This window comes from Anser cygnoides, chromosome 5, assembly GCF_040182565.1.
Source record: "Anser cygnoides isolate HZ-2024a breed goose chromosome 5, Taihu_goose_T2T_genome, whole genome shotgun sequence".
Taxonomy (NCBI): Eukaryota; Metazoa; Chordata; class Aves; order Anseriformes; family Anatidae; genus Anser; species Anser cygnoides.
This window is the reverse complement of record NC_089877.1, coordinates 1,173,498-1,192,354: the sequence shown is the minus strand read 5'-3', so window position 1 is coordinate 1,192,354 and position 18,857 is coordinate 1,173,498. Positions and strand designations below refer to the sequence as shown.

The 18,857-nt window shown below is 41.0% G+C and overlaps 1 long non-coding RNA gene across 12 annotated transcripts in view; it reads right to left on the bottom strand.

Moving 5' to 3' along the window:
* The window catches only part of LOC106040874 (uncharacterized), a 157,017-nt gene that overhangs the window by 115,583 nt on the left and 22,577 nt on the right, over positions 1-18,857 (bottom strand). For all 12 annotated transcript variants that reach the window (XR_010831743.1, XR_010831737.1, XR_010831742.1 and 9 more), the window contains exons 4-5: positions 13,817-13,963; positions 12,627-12,690 (exon numbers count right to left, since the gene is read on the bottom strand). This is a non-coding gene — a long non-coding RNA (uncharacterized lncRNA). The remainder of the gene's footprint in view (positions 1-12,626; positions 12,691-13,816; positions 13,964-18,857) is intronic.

Sequence of the window (18,857 nt, the reverse complement as noted above, 5' to 3'; positions counted from 1 at the left end):
AATTAAAATGCTGATTTATATGGAAAAAAACAACACACTTGGTAGGAATGAGAAATCAAAACTAGAAGGTCCCCGTTTGCCTAGACTTCTGAAATCGTTGCACTAAGGCAGCATAGAATGGCTGCTCTTGATGCACATCGAATTATTTTTTTCTTTATAACTTCTGATAGAAAATAATTTTGACTTTATTCATTTCTACGTCTATCTGTATTTCAGATTGTCTTCAACTTAAATTACAGAAGCATCCAGGCAGATGTAATTATTTGTATATTTGTCTGTTTGTTTATGCAGGAGATGACTGTCTCTTCCTCCACAATCAGAAATAAGTATAGTATTTTGAGTTTTATTACCCTACCAAAGCAGAGTATAGAACGATAGTCAAACTAGTATCCTACCTAACTGAACAAGGTAGTTTAAGCACTCAGAAATATTTCTAGTATTTTCTCAGCTCCAAAATAAACAGTGGCTGACGATCTTAGAACACTTCCAGTTGTCTTTGCTCCATAAGGGAAGGCAAGCTGGGAGTTGAAAATGATAGCGTGGCAGGCAGGGCAGCAACCTCTCCAACAAGGGACACAGACCCCACTGCTCAAACAAGAATTGCAAAGCAGGTCCAGTGACTGCCAGACAAGATTGTAGTTATGAGGCAGGTGCCGGATGAAGCCAGGAAGCCAAAGGCCTGGGTTTAAATGCAGCTCCTGAGGCTGTGGTAAAGGTGTAAGGGTGGAGGCCCCAGATGAGGCTTCCCAGAGCCTTCTCACAACTTAACTGTTTCCAAGCAGCCTGGTGAGAGGTTATACAGCTATGCCACACCAGAGCTAACTTCAAACACAGGCATATAAACCCCTGGGACAGGGAAAAGAGGTTGCAGCAGATTACAGAGAAAGATAGTACACACTGGTTAGGGCAATTAAAGCCTGTCAGTACCTGGACAGCATACTCATGAACAACCACTCTCAGGTTATAAGAAAGACCTGGGAATTTGGAAATGCTCTGCCCAAAATCTCAAGAGTTGTATATTCAGTTCAGATAAATCCCTATGAGACAGACAGAAGACGGGGGAATAGAAGAGGCAAAAGTTCAAGATCCACTTTGTTTTTCTTCTGTGGCAGACACTAAAAAAATAAAAACGAAATACAAGTACTACCCTGGATTTCATTTCCCTCTGGCCCTAAATGCCATATCAGTCCACTTGTAACTGTTGTAAGTCCTGGATCTTCTCTGTAATACCATCAAGAACAATGCCCCACCTCTGTACATAAAGAGCAGTTTGTATCGTGTACCCCTGACAAAATGTCCTGGTTCCAGTTAGGACAGAGTTAATTTTCCCTCATAGTAGCTGGTAGGGTGCTATGTTTTGGATTAGGATGAGAAGAGCGCTGATAACATGCTGATGTTTTAATTGTTGCAGAGCAGTGTTTACACCAGGCCAAGGACTTTTCGGCTTCTCGCTCTGTCCTGCCAGCGAGCAGGCTGGGGGTGCGGCAGGAGCTGGGAGGGGACAGACCCAGGACAGCTGACCCAAACTGGCCAAAGGGGTATTCCATACCATCTGACGTCATGCTAAACAATATATAGGGGTGGCTGGCTGGGGTGGGGGGCCGGCTGCTCGGGAATAGGCTGGGCATCGGTCAGCAGGTGGTGCGCAATTGCATTGTGCATCACTTGTTTTCTTACACATTATTATTATTAATACTATTATCATTATCACTATTATTATTATTATTGTTATTATTATATTCCTGTCTTAATAAACTGTCTTTATCTCAACTCACCGGCTTCACTTTCCCGTTTCTCTCCCCCATCCCAGAGAGGGAGGGGGGAGGGTGAGCGAACGGCTGTGTGGTGTTTAGCTGCCAGCCGGGTTAAACCACAACAGCCCTTTTGGCACTCAACGTGGGGCACGAAGGGTTGAGATATCGACAGATTTGACCAGAGTGTGTTAAACTAAAATTGGTATAAGTATTGGACCTGCTTAATAGTTGCTAGTCACGATGTTGACTGCCTTAATCTCCAGTCTGCCATACCTGTATTCCAAATTGAGTTTTATGGTGCGTTACTTTCTGTATGTGCTCCCTGTTGCACTGTTTATCCTTTCCAGGCCCTGGTTTAAGATTATTATGGTACTGTGCGGTGTAACAATGGCTTATGAAATGATGAAATATCTGGTCACGACTCTAACCTGGTATTTGTACTCAGCACTGACGTCGACTCTATACTTTGGAACCCATATCTCGGAAACTATTAGCAATTACACCTATTGCCTGTTTTCGTTAGGGAGCCAATCTGTGAAGGGGACAGGGGAAGACATGTTTCCCTCCCTGTTCACTCTCCCTTTTTCCTTCACCACCACCCTCTTATCCCCCGAGCTAGTTACGGTGGCTCTCCGAGATGTTGAATATCCTTGGGATACTCAGACCAGCCTGCTCTTGTTGTTATGTCTCCTGAATGCGCTTCAGGTTTTGTTGAGGGTTAAACAACTACTTAGGAATCTCATCCGGAGATCTGTCTTGAGGAGGGATAGTTGCGAGTGGCAGGGAGTGTGGGAGGATATGGGCAGGTTTCTAGAGCAGTGGTCACCTCCAGTGTTTTGGACATTCACCCCTGAACAACTGCAAAATCCTAAAAAGCTGGCAGAATGCTTGAAAAAAAGGTGTCATGACTCTGGCAGTTCCAAAGTGACACAAATCACTGTAGCGTGCTGGGGTCTGGCTTGTGCCTATCGAGCTGCAATTGATGCTACTAGCAACCTAGCTCCTGCAGCCGCTCCAGCTCCTGCAGCCACTCCAGCTCCAGCTCCTGCAGCCACTCCAGTTCCAGCTCCTGCAGCCGCTCCAGCTCCTGCAGCTACTCCAGCTCCAGCTCCTGCAGCCGCTCCAGCTCCAGCTCCTGCAGCCGCTCCAGCTCCAGCTCCTGCAGCCGCTCCAGCTCCTGCAGCCGCTCCAGCTCCTGCAGCCGCTCCAGCTCCAGCTCCTGCAGCCGCTCCAGCTCCAGCTCCTGCAGCCGCTCCAGCTCCTGCAGCCGCTCCAGCTCCTGCAGCCGCTCCAGTTCCAGCTCCTGCAGCCGCTCCAGCTCCAGCTCCTGCAGCCACTCCAGCTCCAGCTCCTGCAGCCGCTCCAGTTCCAGCTCCTGCAGCCGCTCCAGTTCCAGCTCCTGCAGCCGCTCCAGCTCCAGCTCCTGCAGCCGCTCCAGTTCCAGCTCCTGCAGCCGCTCCAGCTCCTGCAGCCACTCCAGCTCCAGCTCCTGCAGCCGCTCCAGTTCCAGCTCCTGCAGCCGCTCCAGCTCCTGCAGCTACTCCAGCTCCAGCTCCTGCAGCCGCTCCAGCTCCTGCAGCCGCTCCAGTTCCAGCTCCTGCAGCCGCTCCAGCTCCTGCAGCCGCTCCAGCCCCTGCAGCTGCTCCAGCTCCAGCTCCTGCAGCCGCTCCAGCTCCAGCTCCCGCAGCCACTCCAGCTCCTGCAGCTGCTCCCACTCCTGTGGCTGGGTCAGAGAAACGAGCTGTAGCAGTGCAAGTTGACCCCGCAGAGGGTATTCCAACCCCTGTGGCAGACCCTGTGTCTGGGTCAGAGAAACGAGCTGTAGCAGTGCAAGTTGCCCCTGTAGACAAGGTGAAAAAATGGTATAGAGGCTCAGGTCGTTTAGAACGCAGACAGTCTTCTGCTAAGACTGGGCATAGTGAAGACGAGGCTGGGCCATCAAAGGTGCAGGAGACTGAAGATGAGGATGTCGAAAAATCAACAGTAACTACCCGGACTCTACACCAGCCACCAAAGGTGCAGGAGACTGAAGATGAGGATGAGGATGTCAAAAAATCAACAGTAACTACCCGGACTCTATACCAGCGTGAGCTACGAGATGTGCGAAAAGATTTTGGTCACTGTATAGGCGAGCAGCTTGTCACCTGGCTGCTCCGGTGCTGGGACATGGGAGCCAATTATGTGGAATTAGAGGGCAAGGAAGCCAGGCGGCTGGGATCCCTTGCTAGGAACGCATGCATTGACAAAGCAATTGGAGATGGAGCACGATCTCGCAGTCTCTGGAGGCGTCTCCTGTCAGCTGTGCAGGAAAGGTATCCCTTCAAGGAAGAACTTGTATGTCTACCAAGCAAATGGACCACCATGGAGAAGGGAATTCAGTACCTGAGGGAATTGGCCGTACGGGAAGTAATTTATAAGGCCCTAGACGACGCACAAACATCCGCAGATCCAGATGCAGTCCGGTGTACACCACCTATGTGGCGGAAGTTTGTACAGAGTGCACCATCATCATATGCCAGCTCATTGGCAATACTAACCTGGAAAGCGGAGGAGAATCCCACAGTGAATGAAGTGACTAAAATACTCCGGCAGTATGAAGGAAATCTCTCCTCTTCCCTACAGGCCTGTGTCTCAGCTGTGGAGAAACTCTCTGAAGAGGTCCACCAACTTAAAGAGAATTTATCTTCCCCTCCACCTGAACGAACCAGTGTCCACCAGCTAAAAGAGAATACTTTGGAGAAACTTTCTGAAAAGATCCACCAACTTGAAGAGAGATTATTTTCCTCCCCACCTGTACAAACCAGTGTCTCAGCTATTAGGGGTAAACGTTCATCTATGCAAGGAAGACAATATGGTGGGCACACACACCGCGCCACCCTGTGGTTTTACCTACGTGACCATGGAGAGGACATGAGAAAATGGGATGGAAAATCTACTGCGACCCTAGAGGCACGGGTACGTGAATTGCAAAGGAAAACAAGTGGGAAAAAGGAGTTCTCTGAAAAGTTTGCTGCTCCAACTTCCAGCAGGCAGTCCTTTAAACACAGAAATGAAGATTCTGACCAGGACTAGAGGGGCCCTGCCTCCAGCCAGGGGGAGGAAAGGGACAATCGAGTTTATTGGACTGTGTGGATTCGATGGCCTGGCACGTCAGACGCACAGAAGTATAAGGCTTTGGTAGACACCGGTGCACAATGTACTCTAATGCCATCAAGCTATAAAGGGCCAGAGCCCATCTGTATTTATGGTGTGACGGGGGGATCCCAGCAGTTAACTGTATTGGAGGCTGAAGTGAGTCTAACCTGTAATGAGTGGCAAAAGCACCGTATTGTGACTGGCCCAGATGCTCCGTGCATCCTTGGCATAGACTATCTTAGAAGAGGATATTTCAAGGACCCAAAAGGGTTCCGCTGGGCTTTTGGCATAGCTGCTTTGGAGACAGAGGACATTAAACAGTTGTCTACCTTGCCTGGTCTCTCAGAGGACCCTTCTGTTGTGGGGTTGCTGAGGGTTGAAGAACAGCAAGTGCCGATCGCTACCACAACTGTGCACCGGCGGCAATATCGCACCAACCGAGACTCCCTGAGTCCCATCCATAAGCTAATTCGTCAACTGGAGAGCCAAGGAGTGATCAGCAAGACTCATTCACCTTTTAATAGTTCCATATGGCCAGTGCGAAAGTCTAATGGTGAGTGGAGACTAACAGTGGACTATCGTGGCCTGAACGAAGTCACGCCACCACTGAGTGCTGCAGTGCCGGACATGCTAGAACTCCAGTATGAACTGGAATCAAAGGCAGCCAAGTGGTATGCCACAATTGATATCGCTAATGCATTTTTCTCCATCCCTCTAGCAGCACAGTGCAGGCCACAGTTTGCTTTCACTTGGAGGGGAGTCCAATATACTTGGAATCGGCTGCCCCAGGGGTGGAAACACAGCCCTACCATTTGCCATGGACTGATCCAGTCTGCGCTGGAGCAGGGGGAAGCTCCTGAACACCTGCAGTACATCGATGACATCATTGTGTGGGGTGACACTGCAGAAGAGGTTTTCGAGAAAGGGAAGAAAATAGTCCAAATCCTTCTGAAGGCCGGTTTTGCCATAAAACAGAATAAAGTTAAAGGACCTGCACGAGAGATCCAGTTTTTAGGAATAAAATGGCAAGATGGACGTCGTCAAATCCCAATGGATGTGATCAACAAAATAACAGCTATGTCTCCACCAACTAGCAAAAAAGAAACACAAACTTTCCTAGGTGTCGTGGGGTTTTGGAGAATGCATATTCCAAATTACAGTCTGATTGTAAACCCGCTCTACCAAGTAACCCGTAAGAAGAATGCTTTTGAATGGGGCCCTGAGCAACGACAAGCCTTTGAACAAATTAAGCAGGAAATAGTTCATGCAGTAGCCCTCGGGCCAGTCCGAACAGGACCAGATGTAAAGAATGTGCTCTACACCGCAGCCGGGGAGAATGGTCCCACCTGGAGCCTCTGGCAGAAAGAACCTGGGGAAACTCGAGGTCGACCCCTGGGGTTTTGGAGTCGGGGATACAGAGGATCTGAAGCCCGCTATACTCCAACTGAAAAGGAGATATTGGCAGCATATGAAGGAGTTCGATCTGCTTCGGAAGTGGTCGGTACTGAAGCGCAGCTCCTCCTGGCACCCCGACTGCCGGTACTAGGCTGGATGTTCAAAGGAAGGGTCCCCTCTACACATCATGCAACTGATGCTACATGGGGCAAGTGGGTTGCACTGATTACTCAGCGGGCTCGAATAGGAAACCCCAGTCGCCCAGGAATCTTGGAGGTGATTATGGACTGGCCAGAAGGCAAATACTTTGGGATATCATCAGAGGAGGAGGTGGTTCGTGCTGAAGAAGCCCCACTGTACAACAAACTACCGGAAAATGAGAAGAAATATGCCTTGTTCACTGACGGGTCCTGTCGTATTGTGGGAAAGCATCGGAGATGGAAAGCTGCTGTATGGAGTCCTACACGACGAGTTGCAGAAGCTGCTGAGGGAGAAGGTGAATCGAGTCAGTTTGCAGAAGTAAAAGCCATTCAGCTGGCTTTAGATATTGCTGAACGAGAAAAGTGGCCAGTTCTCTATCTCTATACTGATTCATGGATGGTAGCAAATGCCCTATGGGGGTGGTTACAGCAATGGAAGCAGAACAACTGGCAGCGTAGGGGCAAGCCCATCTGGGCTGCGGCATTGTGGCAAGATATTGCTGCCTGGGTAGAGAACCTGGTTGTAAAGGTACGCCATGTAGATGCTCATGTGCCCAAGAATCGGGCTACTGAAGAACATCAAAACAACCAGCAGGTGGATCAGGCTTCTAAGATTGAAGTGGCTCAGGTGGACCTGGACTGGCAACATAAAGGTGAATTATTTATAGCCCGATGGGCCCATGACACCTCAGGCCATCAAGGTAGAGATGCAACATACAGATGGGCTCGTGATCGAGGGGTGGACCTGACCATGGACACTATAGCACAGGTTATTCATGACTGTGAAACATGTGCTGCAATCAAGCAAGCCAAACGGTCAAAACCTCTTTAGTATGGAGGACGATGGCTGAAATATAAATATGGAGAGGCCTGGCAGATTGATTACATCACACTCCCTCAAACCCGCAATGGCAAGCGCCACGTACTTACAATGGTGGAAGCAACCACCGGATGGCTGGAAACATATCCTGTGCCCCATGCCACCTCCCGGAACACTATCCTGGGCCTTGAAAAGCAAGTCCTACGGCGACATGGCACCCCAGAGAGAATTGAGTCAGACAATGGGACTCATTTCCGAAACAACCTTATAGACACTTGGGCCAAAGAACATGGTATTGAGTGGGTGTATCACATCCCCTATCACGCACCAGCCTCTGGAAAAGTTGAACGATACAATGGACTGTTGAAGACTACACTGAAAGCAATGGGTGCTGGGACATTCAAAAATTGGGATACACATTTGGCAAAGGCCACCTGGTTAGTCAATACCAGGGGATCTGCCAACCGAGCTGGACCTGCCCAATCAAACCTGTTACGCACTGTAGAAGGGGATAAAGTTCCTGTAGTGCACGTAAGAAACACGCTGGGTAAAACAGTCTGGGCTACTCCTGCCGCAGGAAAAGGCAAACCCATTCGTGGAATTGCTTTTGCTCAGGGACCTGGATGCACTTCGTGGGTAATGCAAAAGAATGGGGAAGTCCGGTGGTACCTCAAGGGGATTTGATACTGGGTGAGAATAGCCCATGAGTTGAATTGTAGTATGTTAATTATTATATAATACTGTATGTCATCACTACCATAATTGCTATATATCATAGATGAAAATGGTGATTAATTAGAATGTATTGGAAAGAGTGTAACCTGAGCATGACATAAATGGTAATGGAATAAGGGGTGGATATCTGTCCTGGTTCCAGTTAGGACAGAGTTAATTTTCCCTCATAGTAGCTGGTAGGGTGCTATGTTTTGGATTAGGATGAGAAGAGCGCTGATAACATGCTGATGTTTTAATTGTTGCAGAGCAGTGTTTACACCAGGCCAAGGACTTTTCGGCTTCTCGCTCTGTCCTGCCAGCGAGCAGGCTGGGGGTGCGGCAGGAGCTGGGAGGGGACAGACCCAGGACAGCTGACCCAAACTGGCCAAAGGGGTATTCCATACCATCTGACGTCATGCTAAACAATATATAGGGGTGGCTAGCCGGGGTGGGGGGCCGGCTGCTCGGGGATAGGCTGGGCATCGGTCAGCGGGTGGTGAGCAATTGCATTGTGCATCACTTGTTTTCTTACACATTATTATTATTAATACTATTATCATTATCACTATTATTATTATTATTGTTATTATTATATTCCTGTCTTAATAAACTGTCTTTATCTCAACTCACCGGCTTCACTTTCCCGTTTCTCTCCCCCATCCCAGAGAGGGAGGGGGGAGGGTGAGCGAACGGCTGTGTGGTGTTTAGCTGCCAGCCGGGTTAAACCACAACACTGTTGTAAGTCCTGGATCTTCTCTGTAATACCATCAAGAACAATGCCCCACCTCTGTACATAAAGAGCAGTTTGTATCGTGTACCCCTGACACAAACATGTTCTCCCTCAGGCATGTCTTACTCCTCTTTTTTACTCACAGATTAGTTTTCAATCCAATGAATAATTTTTTGTGCTTCATCTTTAAAGCTTCTTAAAAACTTCAACTGTAAAAATAATTCCAGAATGTTATTATTACCATTCTACTGCTCAGGAAGCAGAATAAGGGCGTCCACAGATTTTACGTTCACTAAGCAGCAAAAAAAAAAATGATAATAATCCCAGTCTTCTGCTTAAATTCTACATCATTCATGTTCCAAGGTGACCAAACTTCTCAAAAATGTAACAGGAAAGAATATAGCATGGAACTCCTAGTCATTGTCAGTTATGTTATTGGATGTCACCAGGGAACTTGCAGTGCTAGCTTTAATAAAACTGTAATTAGGCATTTTTTTCATGAGAAATTTGTTTAGTGGTATCTTTAATCATTTTCAGAGGAATTAGAAAGTCATTACTACAGCTGCAAGCAGGATTCAACATACTGCATGTCAAAGTTTTTAGTTGTTTTGGAAGCAGAGTGCTATTCTAGACAGCCCTCAATGTCTTTTGCATGCTTACTATAACACTGAATACTGGTATAGTGCAATAAATTGTATTTTATCTTTTCTTCCATCACGTTCTAAGCTGTTAATCTTTGCTAACACCAACTTCAGTGATAGTTAGGAAATAAAGTTGTTTGAAATTAAATGAATTACTGTGTGTAAAGAATCACATAGGGATTTTCCTGCTTGTTCTTTGGCATGATTAGAATTTATCTTTTTCCCAGATCAGACCTCTAAATCCAGTATATTCGTATAGAAACAATGACTTCTGAAATAGGTACATCTTTCACATATTTATTACTGTATAAAAGCCTTGCCTACTGACAACAGTATAGCATATAAAACTGAAAATGAAATTGTATTCTCTCCTCTCTTAAAATGTCTTGGCAGAAGTGCATTGAAACAGGGAATGTTAAACAACGAATTAATCTCTAATTCCATAAAATCTCTCTCTATATTACATATAGTATTTGACAAAAAGATCTTTGAATACCACAACAGATAACTGTGAAGAAATTACTCTTTGTGTTAAAGATTACAGTTTTTAAAAGGTATTCTGTGGTTTTAATGACTTTAACTCAGCCAGCAATCTACAGTAAGTTTGATTTTAAGCTATACTTTCTGATTTGTTACTTGCTTTGGAAATGAACAAATAGTCTTCAAAATGGGACAAACAAAAAATTAAATGACTACATAGAATTTTGAGGCTAGGAAGAAAAAAGACCTAAGTGAGTGAAAAAGGAGAGAAGTAAGCAGCTTCAAAAGTTTGATGCTTTTGAACATATATACTTTTTCTTGCTTTACATTTACAGAAATTACCATATCCTATTTATGTAAAATTTATTTGAAAAGACCAACAGAAAGAAAGAGAAACCAGTATTTTTACTTTTTTACAATTCAATACAGGAATTTAGTTACAAAAGTAACTACAGTCAAAATTATGATGGTAGCTTGTCTTTTTAAAAGATTGCTTTATTTTACCAATAATCTTTTCTGTGTTTAAAGTACTCACTTTCACTTTTAAAATTAGCTCTAGTCTATCCTACAACAAACCTGCTATGCCAGTTGAAGTAAACAATTGTCACATAAAATGAGCTTTAAAATTCCAGGAGTACGAAGAAAGAATACTTTCACTATATGTACATATCTTATATTGCAAAAAAGTTCTAAAGGTATTTGGTGTACTTTATTCTCAACATACAATTTAGTGCATTTTTATGTACTGTAATATGACCACACACTTGGCAGATACTGAGTAAGATTTCCTAAGTGAATATGAAGTTTCCAACTCTTAATAGCTAGGAAAACTTTACCAATCTGTTGGTTCAACCTGATGTGCGTCAAAAAAATGTTGCTGGTTATGCCTACGCTATTTTAATTCTAAGGTGCTCAAAAATATTACATAACCGACAATATTATTAATAAATGTTTTCATTTTACTAATGTGTCACATTTGCTTGCAGGACACCTGAAACGAGTTCAGAGCCCAGTGAAAGGACTGGATATTATTGTCATAAAGACAAAAACACTGCAGCTTTACTCTTTAGCTAAACTTTTTCTTAGGTGGTGAATGTAAATAAAAACAAAGAAGCCTATATCATTATCTCCTATACCCCTTTTCAAATTTATATTTTCTTTACATACAGTTCTAAAGCACTGTTTCTCCAAACAGATACCACTTTATGCTAGCTTCTGTTTTAAGTTTTTTGATTTATTCAAATACTTACTATACTCATTTCATAAAGTATCACTGTATCATTATTTGTGTCAGTAAATGTATTGAACATTATGGCTTTACAAATTTTCAAAGAAAGAGATTAAAAACACAATGAACTTTATATATATCATTGAGGTGGTTTTTTTAAACATCTGCAACAGATTATACACAGAAAGCCTCTTGCCAGGGAACACAGAAAAGGCCCTGTGGTGTTTCCACACCCAGTCAATTAAAGGATTACTACTATTAAAAAACAAGACTTTCTTTGGGAACATAGATTTAAGCACATTATCTGAAATTGGTAGGGATCATCTTTGCTTGTAAAATGCCAGTAGACTTACTGACATCAAATATGGAACTAGGCACCTTTGAGATCAACATAAACTTGAGAGGTTTCTTTAACAAGACAAACCAGGTCCTATAGCAGTTTCTATCAGTGCAGAAATGTGATTCATATATTTCCCATTTGTCTCTTTATAGTACAAATAATGAGTAAATTCCTTCCATTTTTCTCTTCAACAACTAAGTACTTGTGTCCAGACTGAAAAATATATCTCATTTCTTGTGTCTAAGACAAGTGATTATAAAGAAAAGGATTTGCTTGGCTATTCAAAACTATCTTTGCACAGCACAAAATAATTTTTTGTTGTAGTTTTTGTTTTACATAGGTCCAATACTAACACTAGTTAATAGTGTCTACTGGTTTTTATATCATGCAGGCCCTTAAGTGCTTTGGTAGGTAGATGACAGTAAGTTGATACAAAATAATTAAGACATGCTAGGAATACCACAAATACTATGTGTATTACACAGTGAGTAATGAGACCTGCATAGTTCTTATCATCATCGAGGACTGAAAAATGGCACAGAGTACATGAAGATACTATGGCAGACTTCCACATATTAAAAATAAAAAAGACATCTTGGATTGCATCATGCACAAAGAACAAAAATACATGCATATATGTTCTTCAGGTCCAGACTCTAACTTAATGACATCAACCTCATCTGCCATAACTCTTTTGGATTCAGTTTGACTAATGTGGCTCATAGATCAGCCAAACACAAACCAAGATTGCTATGAAAGATGGTGCAATTTCTGTACACAACTACCTCTGGATTAAGTGCTCTTTTAGGGCTCTAACTGACTTAATTTACTTAAGCAGTATTGCAAAAGGTAATAAATATGGTTGGCATTTGGAATTTACCAGTCTATCATTCATTATTTCCTAATGAAGGTCACAACTGAGACTTATACATAAAAACAGCTTCAAGCAAAACATTTGGGCAGGAAAAGCGTAAGAGACTTGTTCTACAAGCTTTATTTGAATGAATGACTCTCCTGCACTGCTTCTTGATTTCACTAACTTAAGTGTAGACTGCAATACGTTGTCATACAATTACTCCCATGGTATCTAGAAGGTAAGAGAAACTTGAAACAAAACAAACCATACCAAAACAAACAGATATACTCTCACTAATGAAATCAGGCTTCAGTTGTTATTCATGCAACATACCTCTCTCAGCATAAAACGTGAAAAATAGCTGGTAGGGTCAAAAGTAGCTGTGGTCTGGATGCACCTGTATTTTGAAAAGAAAAAAAAGAGCAGATGGATACAATAAAGTAATTAAGCAGATTACAGTAATACAATTTTTTTTCATTTGATGAACAAATATTGGATTAGTTATGAGTGCTGCCATGAGAAGCGGCACTTGTAAGTTTGACTGTTGTAGGAAACATGTTCAACTATACCTGAAAAGCTTAGAAAATAAAGAAGCCAATTACAAAGTCTGGGACATATTTAGAGCCATCTTTGAAATAATACTACCACTACAGAAGTACTAAAGATATATGTAGGCTTAAAATTATTAAAAAATAATGTGATCAGAATGATACGGATTTTACATAGAGAGATTAAACATACATCCCAGCATATATTATCATATATAAGTTCCTTGTAGAATATATTTCATCTTCATATATCCCATGACAGGGTCCTTCTACTCATTCTTTTTAAGTCTTTTTATCTTAATTAGAAAATATATAGTAAGGTCTTAGCTACAGAAATACACAGTATTTATGTGAGCTAAGCAGTTAAAAATCTTTAAAAAAGCTTACTGAAAGGAGAGGGATATAATGCAAGTAAGAGGTGGGATTTAAAATTCTTCAATCAAGCACATTGTCGTAATATGTTTAATGCTCCTGATCACCTCCAGACAGACAAGATCTAAATAACATTTCAGGAGAGTTGCTGGTCTGATCATGCTGACTACAGGTGCTCATGCGAGATATACAGCATCAAAGGTTTCTGTGTAGACTATTCTACCTTATTTAGCAGATTAAAAAGTATTTTAATAGTGTTTTGACTTTGAAGCACACTTGCTGAGTATTAGATTTCTCTCTATTCCTAAATTTAGGTCTACGCTGCAGAAGATCACTGATTCTTTGGTAGGTACTGTAATGAGAAAGTCTCCTACCTTTACTAATAGGACAATTTTAGAAGTTTTTAATCTATAAATCAAACTCTTATTTACATAACTTATCAATCTGCACAGGCAAACTTCAGCAGTTGATAGTGATTGCATTACCGCACTATTACCTTCATCTAATCTAGGCTAAGCTTTAAGCAAATGTCTTGTGTGTTTGTTTTTTTTTATCAGCAATATCATTTCTATAGCTAGAGCAGTATTTTACTACTTTACTAACCTTAACGAGGCTTTGTGAAGCACTTTTAGTCACCCCACAAACTTTGCTTCCTAATTCATTCTCTATGAATTTAATCATGCACAATCATTTTTTTCTTCTTTTTTTTTTTCTTTTAAGGTATTTGTTAACAAGAACCTGAAAAATTACCTGTAAAAGATGAAGAAAACAAACGTTATCTTTCCCTGTCCCCTGTTAGTACAAAAATCAACCAAGTAGCAGTTAATCATTCTTTGTGCCAAACAGTCTTCAGTTAAGCAGTACAAAAAGCTGCCTCTCCTCCATCACCTGGAACTCATTATCTCATGCCCCCTGCCATCACCTGTGGAACAAACTAAAGTTTAGTGCATATGGCCACTGCTGAATTTTAGAAATCAGGTAAGATGTCTCAGGGTAAGAAATGTGTTTCTCACAACGCTGCCCCAAGCATTTTCAGTGGAATGCAGTATCATCCTTTCACGAAAGAATGTGCATGTAACCTCATGCTTAACTGACCAAGAAGCACTGGTTCTTTACTTTTATTCAATTTGCTCATATTCACAGCAAATAGTCTTTGATACCATAACTTAAAATGATTTCTAACTTCTTTATTTTATCTCTTGCAAAGTACAATACCCTCTTTATCTAAAAAATTAGCTTACAATTAGATCTGTGGCAAATTCCCTCACAGATGGTCTTCTTTATCTTTTCAATGCCTTAACTGGATTTTTATTTTGTGGCGATCAAGCTCAATAAAGGTCAATTTCACAAGAGCTCCCTCTTGCATTTATCATACTGTCTACAAAGGTAGTTTTCAATCCTGAATATATTCTAAGGAATATTTCTCAGAATACAATAAAACCTTGAAGCCTGTTCTCAGACTGTATCTGTAAATGTTACAGACATGGGAATATTTACAGGCAGCTTTAATACCACCATTTTTTATTGCCATGTTTTCCTTACTTTCTAATTTTATACAATACTACACTCATTCTTGGTCCAGTACTTATCTGCATATTTAAATTTCAGATTACTTTCCTATGGGCATTTGTTATCCCAGATCATTGACATATAATATTGTTATACATTTGCAAATTAAACACAAAATCTGCTGACTTAAAACTTGTACTTTTTACTCCCCTCTGCCACCGTAGTGATTAAGTATGATATTCTAAGATTAGTTTATGCGACTATCTTATCCAGACTAAACAGAAATCTCAGCTAAATTTCTAAAGGTAATTTGAATACAATTGGGTCTTCAAAATTGTATCAAAAGTGAAAGCTAAGATTTCCTGCATCAGGGCAATAGTTTCTTGGATCATGCTATCATTGATTAGAAATAGAAATAAGTACTTATGAAGTTGTTATTACCCTGTTTGGTAATTTATTTGCAGTAGTTTTATAAATTGTTATTTTGTGGTAGCAATTAGTGCAGTTATTTCTGACAAAATATTGTTGTTTTCTGTAAAAATGTAACCTCCCTTGTTATGCCTTAGAGTATGCAAGCAATTTCCTTCTCCCAGCTTGTAATGAAGACAGTAAGAAGGCTTTCACAGCAATCTAAGGCTATGAGTACTTCCTTACAAAAGCCTTCCACATTATCACTCCCATAGCTGTACAACATGCTAAATACTAATAGGATTAAGTTGGTATCAACTGTAACATGAACTAATGAACATGTAATGAAGTAGTTCAAAGCCACTGTGATGCGTTAAGTAGATAACTGTAGATAAGTTTCCCTTCTACTTGCTCATCACCCAAATATTTTGCTTCTTACAAAACAACGGGATTTCACAGGCAGGCAGAAACTGGGGGGAGAGACATAGAAAATTATGAAATTAGCAAATTACAGACAAACAATATAGGCTGCTTATACTTCTTTGGGAACACGATTAGTTGGTTCTGTAACATAATGGAAATCGACATTCTGAGACAGGCATCCAGGACCTGTACAAAATGCCTGGCCAAAATGAAACATCTTACAAAGAGATCATTGAGGACAGAAAATAAAGAAAAGCAGCTACCTACACCAGTCATTCAAAAAAAATATAGCAGAAGATAACTTGATACTTCATATCTAGCTCCATGCCTTGCAACTGAAATGAAAATCCACTCTCTTGGCACCGGGAACCTAAGCCAAGCCAAACTTTTCCTCACAGAGAGAAAACACAAAGCAAAACCCAAGCAGAGCAAGGAGTGCATGTAGGCATGTCAGCCCCACAAGTCTCTATCCTTTGTGCTGCTAGAGAAAAATCGACCAGGAGGGAGGGAGATCGTATAATATGTTAAAACCCATACGGGGCTTAGCTGCCAAGCTGCATGTCAGCACAGTGCACAGAAACTGATTGTGCATACAAAACTTTTTAGCTAACATCATAAAAAACAAACAAACAAACAACAACAAAAAAAAACAGATAATATTTAGAGTTTTGGGGTGTCTGCTTTTTTTGAGGTGTTGCTAAGCAACAGTTTTGAGAATCTCAGAGGAATCTAATGTTAGCCTGAGGTACCCAGTAGCAAGTAGATGCTTATGCCATACTGCCATGCTTAAGGAGAAAGACTGTAGCCATGCAGACATATCTGAAAAAAAACTTCCTTGTAATTCTTACCACAAAAAAAAAAGAAAGAAAAAAAGAAAAAAGAATTCCCAATAGACTCTTACCATCAACTTACTGTCAAGAAAACTACATTAGATAGATTGATATGGACGAGACATTCAGTTACAACACTGTCCTGGTAAGCTTTAATAAAAGTAACATTGTAATGAACAAGTTGCACTTTTAACAACAATCATATTCACTTTAGCATTGGTTGAATTAGTGCCAGAGCTTCATTTGGTGGTAGCCAAGAATTCCCACGTGGTTTTTAAAGTATTATGATAGGTTTGTACTGTTATTATACAGTCAAATGTAGTTTGACTATTTAATATATATTTACAGTAGAATTTAGAGATCCAATTAGGAAGGAATGAAAGGACAATGAGATAGTGCTGAAGAATTTTAGTTAATACTACGCATTAAATAGGATAGAGGGAAATTTAAAAATACTTGTTGGAAACACTTAAAAGGGCAATAAAGACTGGCATTACAGGTGCCATACAGTCACCAGTTCAAACATATAAGAGATGGTAAGGTGTGGTCTAGAAAGTTAAAGCAAATAATCCCACAGTACAAGAAAGTGAACAATGGAACATCAAAATAACAAGAAGAAAAATATTTAAAAATATATAAATGTTGCAAGGCAGTATTTGTTGTGACTAGAATGAAAATGGCTGGAGTTGTCAAGACATGAAATGATAAGGGCCTGGCTGAGAGTTCTGGTCATGTGAACAATGAAGAAAGGCTGAATCAGACTGAGATTGAGTAGGAAGAATTACGTCTACCATATTAGCAAAAGCAAAACAAACAAACAAAAAAATTATAAGACAACGAAGTGAAGTCTAGCATGGAATAACATGTATGATCATGTACATACTGCCCTGATAGCATGGCATTTAAGGTAAGAACATTTCACAGTGGGTTCTCATTTTCCTGGTACTTTCAGCTTCCTAATGAGAACCTTAGGCAAAGCCAGGCTGAGAATACAAATGAAGAGCTGGAAGGAGGCTATACAGCTGTATCTGCACCATAGACACAGGTGTTTCCTAAGGAAACACTTTGATGTCACAGGACTGGTAGAAATATGGTCTTCATATTTACCTTTTCTTTCTTGAACTCCTTCCCATGTTGCTGACAAAAAAAATATCCATCATTACACTGATGAAGACCTCCAGTGCTGTGATGCAAACTTCTCCTAAAATTCTGACTTAGCCAGAACTTCAAGGTATGTTGATAATCATCCAATTGATCTTGGTACTTTGTTCTTGGTACTTTGTTCAATCTCACTTTAGAACCGTTTCGTAAAAACTTTCCAATTTGGAATGAAAGGAAGTCCTTCTGCCAAAATATTTAAGTACAGTAGACCTCAGAGAGTATCCTGTGTTCCCACCCATTCAGCAGTCGTTTCCAGAAGTATCGGTTAAAATAAAGGCAAGATGTCTGAAGATAACTGTGAAGTAATAAATAATGTACTTCATTTACAATGAATCTTCTTTCTAATGCTAGTACACAAGGTGCCTGACACAATATGTATGAAATCTTTTCAACCAATTTTAAAAGAAAAAAAATGTAATCTTTTTCCTTCAGCAAGCAGAATTTCATACTCTATACAACAACAAAAAATTAATCCCTTTGCATAAAACTTGAAAGGATTAATAGAAAGGATTAACCTGTGTATCATTTTCAAAAGTCTATTCTATCTCCTTTTCTGACTAGAAAGCAGTATGCAATTCAAAAAAGTACCTTAACTCTTGACCAACTCTTAAAATGACTCAGTGTTGTCCCATGGATTTAACTGTTTCGTAAGAACATGTTAGAAGTTGGAGGAATTAAAACTTTAATGTTAAAAAAAACACCACTCTAAAAACTACATTAGTATAGTATTGAAAACTACACTATTCTTCAAAAAGGAGCGATCTTAAGCGTTTTTCATAAATAAAACCATCGCGGTTCAGGGACATTTGTAAAATCTGTCTGAGGCTGAATGATTGCTGTCAGATTTTAACCAGACTTCCCTGCGTTAAGAAATGTGAAGGTAATTCCATATTATCTTTGCTTCTGTACAGAATACTGCACCAAACTCAAGTTTTGAGATGACTTTCACATCTAACCTGATTATAGGAATTATGCAAAGATCATGTTGAGTAACATGATAATGAGCTGGTCTTCAAGATCACTGAAAGATTGGTGGGAAAAGTTTAGCAACCATGGGGCATGCTGTTAATGAGAAATTTGAGGTTGTGAAATTTTAAAAAAGATGACGAGCCCCAAACTCTTATTCATAAGCTACACCAGCTGGACAGTCAGTGATGAGATATACTTTTCAAGCAAAAAGCAGGCTGCAGCACATCAAGATTTTCTGGAAAAGTTATGCAATCCAGTGGTACAGTAAACAATCATGAGAAAATGAAAATAGAGGAAATGCATACATCAATCCACCTCAACAGAAACTGTCTGGCTCTTTAATT